This window comes from Falco peregrinus, chromosome 5 (genome assembly GCF_023634155.1).
Source record: "Falco peregrinus isolate bFalPer1 chromosome 5, bFalPer1.pri, whole genome shotgun sequence".
Classification (NCBI taxonomy): Eukaryota; Metazoa; Chordata; class Aves; order Falconiformes; family Falconidae; genus Falco; species Falco peregrinus.
Window position 1 is genome coordinate 64,730,057 of NC_073725.1, and position 12,047 is coordinate 64,742,103.

Below are 12,047 nucleotides of genomic sequence, written 5' to 3' on the forward strand. Positions count from 1 at the left end.
CCCGGCCCCTGCCCCTCCTGCCGCCCCCGAGGCCGTGCCGTGGCTCTGTGCCGCGGGCTCTGCGGCGGGACCCGGCCCGTCTGACGACCGCGCTGGGCAGAGGGGCCGGGGCCGGAGGGCGGTGCGTGGAGGCTGCGGCGGCTGGGGGCGGTGGGGAGCGAGGGGCGCTCAGCGGCGGGAGGGCGCCGTGGCGGTGAGGGGGCTCTGGAGGCGGGGGACTGTGACACCGGGCTCGGTGGCGGCAGGGGGCTAGCCGTGGCGGACACGCAGCCCGTCCATCCCCCTCCCGAGGCTGCCGCGGACGCCGCTGGCTAGCGGGAGCTTCCCCGGGGCGGCCGGCAGGGCCGGGAAGGTGCGGGCGCTGCCCCCGCCCGCCGCGGGAGGAGCTCCGCGCCGCACCGCCCCCGCGGGGCTGGGAAGCGGCCACGGGGGCCGCGGCTCCGCCATCCTCCCCCCTGCTGAAGCGGCGCTAAAAGGCAGGAGGTGGGAGCGCGGCGGGCCCAAGGCGTCGGTCGCTCGGTGGCGAGCCCCTCGCCCTGGCGGCGGGGGTGCTGCGGGCCGCCTGCCCCGGCTTCGCGCTGCCGCTCCTGCGCGGGCGGCGAGCGACGCGCACTTTGCAGACGGTCCCTGCGCCGCTCTCTGCAGCGCCGCGCAGGCGCCCCGCGCGCGGCGCTGGGACGGCGGCCCCCGGGAGAGTGGGAGAGCGCCGCGGCGGGGAGGAGCATGGACGGGACGGTGAGCCTTGACCCGGGTGCCGCCGCCCCCCCCTGCCCCGGGCACCTGCGGGAGCGCTGGCTGCGGGACGCCGCCGCCTGGGCGCTGCCACCTCCCTCCCCCTGCCCCGCCAGCGGCGCCCACTGGCCGGGCACGGGCCCCGGCGCCCGGACCCCGGGCACTGGCGCTGCTCCGGCGCCGGTGCTGCCCGCAGCGCGCGCCTGACCGGGGGCTCGCCGGGTCGGGGCAGCGGACCCCGGCGCCGCCGCTGTGCCGCCCGCCGTGCCTTCTGCCCCGCGGGGCCGGGGGCTGAAGCTCTCGGGGGAACCAGCTCGTTCTGCTCTTCCCTTGGGGACTGGCGTCGCGCCGGTGCGGCCGCCCGCCTGGCCCGCCGGTTGTCCCGGGCCGTGCCCCGCATCCTCGGTCCCGCTGCGGCGGCTCTGCTGCCTCGCCGGGTCCCGGTGGCTTAGGGAGGCAGGCGGGGAGGGGCAGCCCGGTGCTCATTTACCGCTCCCAGATGTGGCCTGCAGGCCCCCTCGGGAGGCTTCCCCCGGCAGGGACTGACCTTCCCGGGGGGAATCGGCTAGCCTGCCCTGTCACGGTCGTCTGGAAAGGAGGGTCCTCTTCTCAACACCCTGATCCTGGAGACATGGCGCACCCCAGTGCAACTGTCGCCAGCTCCCCAGGAACAAGCAGCCTTCATGTAGGAGGTAGCACCTTTTGAGAGAGAGCATATGTTTTGTTGCCCCTCAGCTCTCTTTTCAGAGGGGGATGTGTAGTCCCAGATACTCAGGACAAACCGATCTGTGTCTGTAGGAGACTAATGCTCTGCGTGGCCGTCCAGAAGATCTTGACTTCCTGCACAGGCAAACCATCTCACTGTGGCGCCACGAGCTTGCTGCTTGGAGACTGCTGCTCCTTCCCTCCTTCCTGTTCCTTGGGCCTGAACTCTCCTCTATCAGCATCTCCTGTGGAGGGACCCTGTGCTGGACTGAGGCAGAAATTCAGCGGCAGACTGAGGAGAAGGCAGGGTCATTCCCCAGTTAGCATGGTCTGGGGGTGCACTTGTTCAGTATCCTTGCCCAGTGTTGTCATCACTGCCCTTGGAGAGATTGGCTTCATACTACTGCCCATCCAGGCGGAGTCCTGCAGCGTCTGAAAATAACTGGTTCCTTGGTGCTGCCTTGGGAGCAATCGACAACCTGCTGTTTACCATTGGGACGCTATGATGACAAACCAGCCCATCTTCCCCTAGGGCAGGGTGAGGGTGAGATCCCCAACGTCAGCCTTTGGCTGCCTCCTTTTCCACAGTGCTGCAGTGATGTTCCTTTCTGTACCTTATGCGTTCTCCTGGTCAAGCCTTTCTCACTTGCATTGCCTTCATTTGCTGTGTTCTGCCTCAGAACTGCTTTCCCCGACTCCATCCTTCCTTGACATCAGCTCTGTTTTAACACAGTTCACCATGATCTTCTTTCTGCTCTTTGTTCTTCCCTTGTTTTTACCCTGCTGGACCTAGAACATTGTTACTGTCCCTGATGGAGTTGTCTGCTCTTGTGCTGACCAGCCCTGCCTAGGCTGGCACTGTGATGCTTGTGTTTCCCTTTCTGGCCTGTTGGTTCTTTGAGCAGTTGCTTCTAACTGCATGACTAAGTATGAGCTTACACTTGTGAATGCTGTGAGTGCTGGTGTTCACATCTGTTCTGCTGCAATGCTTCTTTTCTTCATCAGCTACAGTAGAGAGCTGGCAGAAGAAGCAGTGCTTTGCATACACAGGTGCAGCTGGCTCAGCTCTTTCTGAGGAGTGGCTCCCTTTTCCTTCTTACCCTGGCTCATCTTCTCTGGGACCTATCATGAATATACAGACACTGAAGCTGCCTGACTAAACCCTAAGTCTGTGGGGTCATTAGTTCTCCCAGTCTGCCACACTTTCATCATCCTACCAGGGCAGCTAACAACACCTGCTGAAATGCTAGAGTACTCTGATAGACTTAAAGGATTTGATTTTTTTTTTTTTAAGAATGAAAGCAAGCTGGCTTGCTTGAAGTTCCTGAACTGACCTGCTTTCCCAAAAGTTGCCAGAGATAATCTGATGGCAGAAATGCAACTGAGAACATCTATGTAAGAAGATACCCATGCTTCTTGGTTAGGCCAGACAAATTCCAGGGGTCCTTTCCAATCTTAACCATCCTATGGTTCATACTAGAGCATGTTTCAACATCTTGACAGGTTATAGACAAGTGGTGTGCTTCCTTCAAGTTTATTTCCAGTCTTCCCCAAATATATGCTGGCTCCCACCTGTAAGCTGAATAGCCTATGAGGATAGCCTAGTGCCTGGGCAAAAGTACTGTCTTGGCAATATGGGCATGCATTTGTGTGCAGTTGTCTGCAAAGAAGCCCCTAATCACTGTCAGTTGCATCTTTTCTTTCTTGCTTTTTCCCTCTTCTTTTTTTTTTTTTTTTTTTTTTCCCTCCAGTTGTATTGCTTATGAAGTGTCACATGGGTTGGTGCTGGTCTAGGAAATTTTATTTATATTGTGTATTACTTCCCTTTCACTCAGTATGTACTTTCTCTTTTTCAGAGCTGGATCCAAATGCATCCTTGGCTTGCTGTCTTAGAGCTGTTCCTGCTTCAGGTCAATGAGAGTATCTGTTGCTAAATCATCATGACATAGTATCTGGTCTCCTGCTCCCCCCTGCTGGATAAGCTTCCTGCTTCCTCTTGGTCTATACACATGTGACTCCAGGTGTTCATCAGCTACCTAGTCCGGTACAGGTAAGTTTTAGCCCTTTGAAAAATGACCTGTTCTAGGTGTAAAGAATGTGTCTCTGCTTTGTCTTGGGAGTGGAACATGTTTGCCTTTGGACATATGGGAAATGTTATTTTGTGAAATAGATCCTGAACTGCCTGCTTGCTGCTATTGACCTAAGCTGGTCCTTTTACTAGCCAACTAATTCTGTGATAGTTTCTGCTAGTGCTGGCAGGGAGAGTGCTGATTAGGCAGAGTGGGCTGGCTCAGAGTGAGTAACGTTGGAGAATGCAGGTGGTAAGACCAGGCCTAACAGGAAAGAATGAAGAGGAGGAGGACTAGCAGGTACTCTTTGTGGTAATTCATTACTCTGTTAGCTACAAGTAAATGTGATTAGTTCTTGTCAAATAGCTATTGATTTGTAGGGTTACTAGGCTTCTCACAGCAGGTTTAAATTACCATGGTTAGCTCTTCCCAGCTGGTAGACTTCTCCAGTACCTGCTGATGTTGGATATGCATTGGTCATCTCCATGATAAGGTACTCAAATCTGCCACTCAGGTCTTTATTTTCTACCGTCAGTTCCATTCTTCTTGTTGCTTCCACTGGTGAATGTCCACTTGTATCCATCTGTCTTTTTTCCCAGTCAGTACACAGTGTACCTGTAAGGGACTTTGTTTTTCCTACAACTGGATTGGTGCCTTTTCACCTTCTACAGCCTGCACAGGTCGCTTCACTGGTAGCATAAATTGTCTGGTAAAAAAAATGTGTTCTATTTTGCATTGAAAATAAGTAGCCTAGCTTGTAACTTTTTTTTTTATTTTAAGACATGTTAGTCTTGTTACTGTCTTCTGATTTGGCCCTTTAACAATCACATTGCTTAGTCTGCTGCAGCATAGTTACAAACTTTGCCTGATGCCTGCTGCCTCTGGCTGTATGAATCTGACTGAGCTAGGGACAGTGTTATGCAGAGGCAGCAGTACTAGTGTACCAGTCATAACTCACATGAACTTAGGAACTGTGTTGGTGCTGACTCAGACCAAAATATCCTGTCTCTGACTAGTAATGGATATGTGGAAACAGAATAGGAAAATGAGGCAAATACGGAATAATTTTTTTTTTCCACATACCTTTTACATTTTTGCTGCCATCTAATTATGGAGTCAGCGGTTTGGAGTAAACAATGTTAGAAAAATCCCCTGAATTCTCAAGTCCGCTGTTTCGATGTTAGGTTTTTTCCTGATTGTCCCAGTTTTCTGTGATTGACTTTTCTGTGATTGTTTTCTGTCAGTATTCTGTCCTTCTCTGTTCAGCTAAATGTTCTTTCGGATTCTGAGTCCAGGGAGAGCTATAGGACCATTTGCTCTGGCATGTTCCTAAAGGTAGTGGGTACCTGTATCCAGCTTGCAGTTGTTGCTGAGTAGGGGTACATCTTTTAGAAAGATAGTTTGGTAGTTCTCCTCATTCCGGTTCCAAATGATAGAAGACTGAGGTATGGATGAGTGTTACTTGGCAGCAGGAGAGACCAGACAAAAAGGGGGTGACTGCAGATGCTAGGCAAAAGAAATTGGAACTAAAGAAAATGAGAATAACAACCTGCTAAGCAGGAAACACTGTTGTGAGTTTTCTTTTTTTTAATTGTGTTTGCACTTATTGATGGTGTTGGGTTCAAGATGACCACTGAATGTCAGGCAGCAAATGTGGCAAAACATTTCTTTTCTAGTTGACATCTAGGAAAGTTTCTTTCCTTTTCAGTTCTGACACCACACTCCATTTCTTTCTGTTCCTGTAACCATCCCATGCCATGTTCTGTATGCTTCCAGACTTGTTAAGAACCCGTTGATGTTAAAGTTAACACAGAACATACCTCCTGACATATAATCCTGCAGAGAGTCTGCAACCCTTACTGGAATCGGAAGAGCTTATGTATCAAAATTCCTTTAGCTTTTTGATGAAAGCTAGAGTGTTAACTGTAACTTTCAGTACTCTTAATCACTTGGAGCTTGCTCCTCTCCCAGTGAGGTATGGCCACAGTGGTTTCCACAGTGCTTGGGCTAACACCTGGAATTTGCTGGTCTCCACTTAAATTGAATCACATACCAGCAACCTAGCTTTTCTGGAATGATACAGTTGGAGGAATGAAATAGTTCTTAATTTAAAATGTAAAGGATTAAGAGTGTTGGTGTTATGCCACGGAATTATCCATGTTTTTTATTTATAGAGTAGTGTCCTAAGTGCACAGAAGCAAGCAAGTAACTATAATTTGCGTGCTGCTTCTTCTAGCTCACAGAGTTACTGCAGTCTTCTCCATGATGCTTTCATAATGTAGACAGTGGCTAGTATGTCTTTATCAGGAAATGTTACTCAGAAGTCACCAAGTGAGTCACATGTGATTTTTGTGAATTGGCAGCCTGAGATGCCCTTGTCAAATGTTTCTGGTATTCACTGAGTGAACACAACGGTAACAGTGCATGGTCATTCTTGTACCTTGATGTATTGGTATCACTGGCACCTCAATAATGGGAACCTTGTCCAGGAGTTTTATGGAAAGCTGTTTTGATCTTCCTTTTTTAAAAAAACCTCTCTCTTCATTTATTCTAGTGGTGGAGAGACATCCTTCCTGTCCTTGCCTTTATGGCCTTGGGTAGTCCAATAGCCTTTACTGTTTTTTACTCTTACCATAATGATGATGTCTGTGTTTGTCTATGGTAGTTGTGCAAAGCTAGGGGTAGAAGCATATCTCTTCAACTATAACTATCACCATGGCTTAAATGAAGCCCTTAGCTAGACTGAAGAATTTGCCTGCTCCAAGAGTGTCGGAGTCTAATCAACGCTGTATCTTTTAATTTTTACCCTGAAATTTGGCACGCTTATTCTCTGCCTGTGAATGAATCTTTTAAAATATTTGTTTATAAAGGCAGTTCAGCTCCTTTCAAAGTCCTGAACTGCAGAGAAGAAAATACCATTTACCAATCATATATTTTTAAACTTAAAGGCACAGCTATTGCACTGAAGTGGGAAATTGTATAAACTTAACTTTTCATAAGCATGTGGCCTTTGATTTGCAAATGTGCTTTTGATGATGTGGAAGAAATTGGATTTAATTTGGTGAAATTGCAAGGCCTAACAAGGCATAACATTCAAAATTTATTGATTAATGATATTTAAAGATTTAAAACAGTCATTTTCCCCTGGCAAAGCATGTACAGTTCATGGCAACTGCAGAATTTACAGTTAAAAGGTGATGTCTAGATGGGAAGCAAGAGCTATGTTTGCCGTTGTTAGGTGAGTGAGGAATGATTTTTGAATGTTACCTGTAGATAATTTTTTTTAAGCTTTCTGTTTCCAATGTGGAGAAAAGACATACTGCAAGGTTACTTGAGGTGTTGTATTCTTGTTTTTATTTCTTTGAGGTCATAGGAATAACCACATAACTGTGCTGGCTGGTATGCTGATCAGACTCTGTGTGGACAGTGGCCAATGCGAGTAGTTGCAGGAGAAAGTACAAAGCTCATTCAGTGTGTCGTTCATAGAATGATAGTCCTGTTCCAGTCTCACCACCCTAACTGTAAAAAATGTCTTCCTGATGTCAAATCTAAACCCATCATCTTTCAGTTTAAAACCATTGCCCCTTGTCCTCTGACTACAGGCCCTGCTCTCCATCTTTCTTATCAGGCCTCTTTAAGTACTGAAAGGCCACAAAAAGGCCTCCCTGGAGCCTTCCCCTCTCCAGGCTGAACAGCCCCAGATCTCTCATCTTTTCTTCATAGATGGAGAGGTGTTCCAGCCCTCTGATATTTTCATGGCCCTCCTCTGGACCTACTCCAACAGGTCCACGTCTGTCTTTTACTGTGGACTGCAGAGCTGGATCCAGGTGGGGTCTCAGCAGAGCAGAGAGGAAAAATCCCTCCCCTCGCCCCGCTGGCCACGCTGCTGGGGATGTAGCCCAGGGCATGGGGGGCTTTCTGGGCTGCGAGTGCACGTGGCCGGGTCACGGCTGATTTTTCATCTGCCAGCACCCCCAGGTCCTCCTCCGCAGGGCCGCTCTCAGTCCATTCACCACCCCCCAGTCTGTACTGGTACTGGTGATTGCCCTGACCCAGGGGCATGACCTTGCACTTGGCCTTGTTGAACTTCATGAAGTTCACAAGCACCCACTCCCCGGCCCGTCAGGGTCCCTCTGGACAGCATCCCTTCCCTCCAGCCTGTCAGCTGCACCACTCGGCTGGATGTCGTCTGCAAACATGCTGAGGGGACACTCAATCCCACTATTTATGTCATTAATAAAGACATTAAAAAGTATTGGTCCCAGTATGGACCCCTGAGGGACACCACTTGATACTGGTCTCGATTTGGACATTGAGCTGACGGCTATTTAAAGACATTTTTCTTAGAGCACAAGAACTATTGCTTACCAGAGTTGAGAAATCAGGTGAGGAAGGTGGGAAACCAGCATGGCTGAGTAAGGACCTCCTAGTAAATCCAAAGCATAGGAGAGAAACTCATAGGCAGTGGAAGCAGGAATGTGTCCTGAGAATAATATGAGGTGCTGCCCACAAGTGTAGGGATGGGATCAGGAAAGCTAAAGTACAGCTGGAATTAAAATTGTCAAGGGATGTGGAGAATAAGAAGAAGGGCTTCTGCAGGTACCCTAGTTAGACAAGGAGGACAAAAGAAATTGTGCCCCCCAATACATGAGACAGGGAATCTGGTCACAGCTGACATGGAGAACGCTGAAGTACTCAACTTTTTTCCCTTCTCAGTTTTCACTGACAGTTGCTCCTCCCAGATCTCTTGAGTTGCTGAATCTCAAGGCAGGGGGCTGGGGGAATGAAGTCCCACCCATCACAGAAGATCAGGTTCTAGACCATCTGAGGAACCTGAACATACACAAGTCCATGGGACCTGGTGGAGTGCATGCCAGGGTCCTGAGGGAACTGACTGATGGTGAATCCTCTCTCTCCCAGTAATCTGTATTCATCAAATTCTGTGATCATAGAAGTCAAAGTCCTGGGGTTAACGCCAGCATGAAGCCAGGTGTTGATCTGCATGATCATGGTTGTTTACAGATTAATGGATCTTTTGGCTGAAAGAGACTTTTGGATCAGCTGACACCTGTATTTTACTGAGCCCTAATGGACTTTTGTCCTTATTGTGAGCCTTATATCTTCCCGAAAGACAAGCTGCAGTTTGGTTAGCTATTATAAATTAAAAATTGAATATACTGCCTGTAGAGCCCGTATCAGTGGAGGATTTAAGAACTTCAGCAAATATCTGTTAAGAAGGCTTTTGGCAGGTCAATACTGACTTGGGGCAAAGAAGGATTTGAAGAGCTTCTAATGGCCATGCTAGCCCCTTTGCTTGGATTCTTTGTCTTGTTTGTGACTGCTAGACTGTCCTGAAGGCAAGAGGTGAAGGTTATAAGCATCATCTGGGCTTATGTAGGAGAGGGTGTTGTAATGGTTAGGAGTGTGGTCACCCCCTACCCCCCACCATGCTCCTAACTGACATGCACTGTGTGGTAACGATTTGTGGCATAGTTTATCTCACATCAGCTTTTGTCCAGTGGCTCTTCTGTTGGTTTTTTTTTTTTCCTGTGTAATTTAAAAGCTTTCTATCACTCGGGATTTTGTGACTGCTGGTACTTACATTGAATGTACTTAAACATCATCATTGTTCTCATCTCTCAACTTCATTTCATTAAATTTGTCCACCTTTTGTGGACAGCATTTTTCAGACTTCTGGATTGTACTTTGCACTACTTTATTCAGTGTCCCAACATGGACTTCTCTAGTTATCAAAGTATATAGAGAAAATCATCTTATTATCCTTGCTTCCTCTTCATAAATCTAAGGGTTCTTTTGGCTCTCTTTGCCACAGTGTGGCACAGGTAATTCAGTCTGTTTTCCCACTGTGGGTCCATACTTCCTTTTCACATTTTCCACTTCTCAAGACATGATCCCCTGCTTTAGCGGGATGTTCTTCATTCTTTGTTCTTAGATCATTCCTTGCCTTTAAACACACACTTTGAATGGATCTATCTTAATAAAATGGCTCGGTCCAGCAGTTCTGTCCTGTACACCAGTTCATTAGAGCTGACTTTAATTTCCATATGCTGAGTGACACTGGTGAATGTTGTATGAATAGTTACTAACCCTCCCTGTAAAGGTACCTTCACTTTTAACTACATTTACCATTTGTTGCAGCAAATTGGGGACATTATTGATATTTCATATCATTATTATTATATATTATATATATAATATGTATATATATACAATTAAAAAACCAAAATTACTCATTTGTAATCAGAAAAAAATAGTCTAATAATACCCAGTCATCTCTAGAATGGTCTTTTAAATCCCTTGTGATTAATGCTAGGCAATAAGCTGCCCCTCACAGAAGGATGCTGTTAGCTCTCAGTAGAGCCTGGCTTCTGTTCTGTGGGCTTTGTTCTTTACAAACTTTCTCATTGTTCTCTTAACAACTCTGGATATTCTTGTATGAATCTAAGTGTCTCGTCCAAGCGTATCTGTATATGGTTTGTAAGTAATTCTGGTGCCATTTTTGTGCTTGGTAGTCCAGATCTATCTTTGGAAGGATGCAAACCAGTGGGGACTGCCAAGAACACCATCACTAGGTCTCCCTGGGATCCAGTGGTATGCACAGACCAGCTAGGGCCCAAGGCAGCGTGGAACATGTGAGACATCTTCTGTCATAACTGTTCTGTGAACTATCTGGTACTTCTCTCTGTCACCCTCTGAAGTATACGGTGGTATGTGTCTTGTGGCTGTTTGACATGTAAAGATTTTGCTGTGTGGCTTGCAAGGTCAAGAAACCTGGATGCTCCTTACCTCCTTTTGCATCTTCAAAGTCTCTTAGCAAGACCTATGCCAGTTAGTGCCCCAGGCTAACTATTCTGCATGAAAAAGCTTTCACTGATTGTGAGTTTGTCGCCCTCTGGTTTTGTTGGTGGTCCCCTAGTTCTTCTGTTACAAGATAAATGTGTCCTAGTTTTGTCTCAGTGCTAGTCTCAGTTCTGCACATTTTCCCCCTCCCCTGCAATATAAACAAGCACACTTTTTCAGTTCCTCTTCATAAGATAATTATTTTGTACCTAGTCTTTCCATATCTGTATCTCTATTAATTCTGCTGTATACTTTTTAGAGATGTGACCAGCACTGGCTGCAGTATGATGAAAGCAAGAGAGAGCTAATGGCTGATACCATGTTCTGTAGTATCTTCTGTCAGGCTCATAAGATTTCTGTCAAGCTCTTCATAACTCCTTCAAATTTTATTTTCTGAGTGAATGCTTCTGTCAAGTGCTGCAGCCATCCTCATCTGTTAGTATGTTTAACAATGTAAACTGCATGTGAAGTTGTAATTAGTGGAATCCTGTCTTTTATTCAAAGGACTGGTGTCTAAGCATGCTGTTGCAGATAAGGCATCAGCATGTCTTCTGTAGAGGCAAACGGTGTCCCACAGGTCGTTATGTTCCTATTCTATTATCTTTTGTGCTCCTATCTTAATAGAATTAGAATTCTCTGATGGGTTGTGTGAGTAGGAGTGGGCCTGTCAGTGTGTTGTACTTAAGTGTTTTGCAGATGCTCTCGGCAAGGTTTCTAAAGTTTGTAAAAGCTAACACGGGAAGTATATAGTCAATAAGGAAAATTCCTCATAAGCAGTCAGGAAAAGTAGGGAATCACAGAATGGTTGAGGTTGAAAGGGACCTCTGGAGGTTATCTTGTCCATCTCCCCTGCTCAAGCAGAGCTGGTTGCTCAGGACCATGTACAGACCACCTTGGAATCTCTCCAAGGTAGGAGGCTCCACAACCTGTCCGGGCAACCTATTCTAATCCCCATTGCCCTCACTGTAAAATAGTGTTTGCTGATGTTTAGAGGGGACCTCCAGTGTTTCAGTGTGCACCCATTGCCTCTGGTCTGTCACTGGACACCCCTGAAAAGAGGCTTCATCCTCTTGCACTTTCCCATCAGGTATTTATAGGTGTTAATTAGATCCCCTCTGAGTCTTCTCTTCTCCTGGATAAACACTCACAGTACTCTTGGCTTTTCCTCATAGGAGGGCTGCTCTGGTCCCTTTGTCATCTTCATATCCTTCATTGGGCTCTCCAGTATGTCTGTGTCTCTCCCGTACTGGACAAGCGCAGCACGGGACACAGCACTCCAGCTGTGGCCTCGCCAGTGCTGAGCAGAGGGGAAGGATCCCCTCTCTCAACCCGTTGGCAACACTGCCCCACACAGCGCAGGGCACCGCATGCCCTCTTTGCAGGCAGGGCACACTGCTGGCTGGTGTTCAGCTTGGTGTCCATCAGAACCCTCATAGCCTTTTCTGACCAGCTGCTTTCCAAGCAGGTGGCCCTCAGCATGTGTCGGTGCCTGGGGTTGTTCCTCCCCAGGTGTGGGACTTTGCATTTCCCTTTGTTGAACATCATGAGGAGATGTAAGAGCATGTGGAAGGTGAGAGAACACCTCCTCTTCATTAAGTTTATGCAGTCAGGGATGTTTTCTGTGCAAAGGGGGATAAGAAGTAAATGGGGGAAGCACTAAAGAAAACCCCACAGAGACAC

At 47.9% G+C, this 12,047-nt stretch overlaps 1 protein-coding gene across 5 annotated transcripts in view; it reads left to right on the plus strand.

The window, feature by feature from the left end:
* Positions 1-403: 403 nt before the first annotated feature.
* SMARCD3 (SWI/SNF related, matrix associated, actin dependent regulator of chromatin, subfamily d, member 3) overlaps positions 404-12,047 on the plus strand; it is a 111,257-nt gene continuing 99,613 nt past the window's right edge. The window contains exons 1-3 of one of the 5 annotated variants that reach the window (XM_055803981.1): positions 404-735; positions 1,232-1,975; positions 3,294-3,487. The gene's annotated coding sequence lies outside the window, so the exon portion shown is untranslated. The other 4 variants (XM_055803980.1, XM_055803982.1, XM_055803983.1 and 1 more) reach the window with 4 other exon arrangements.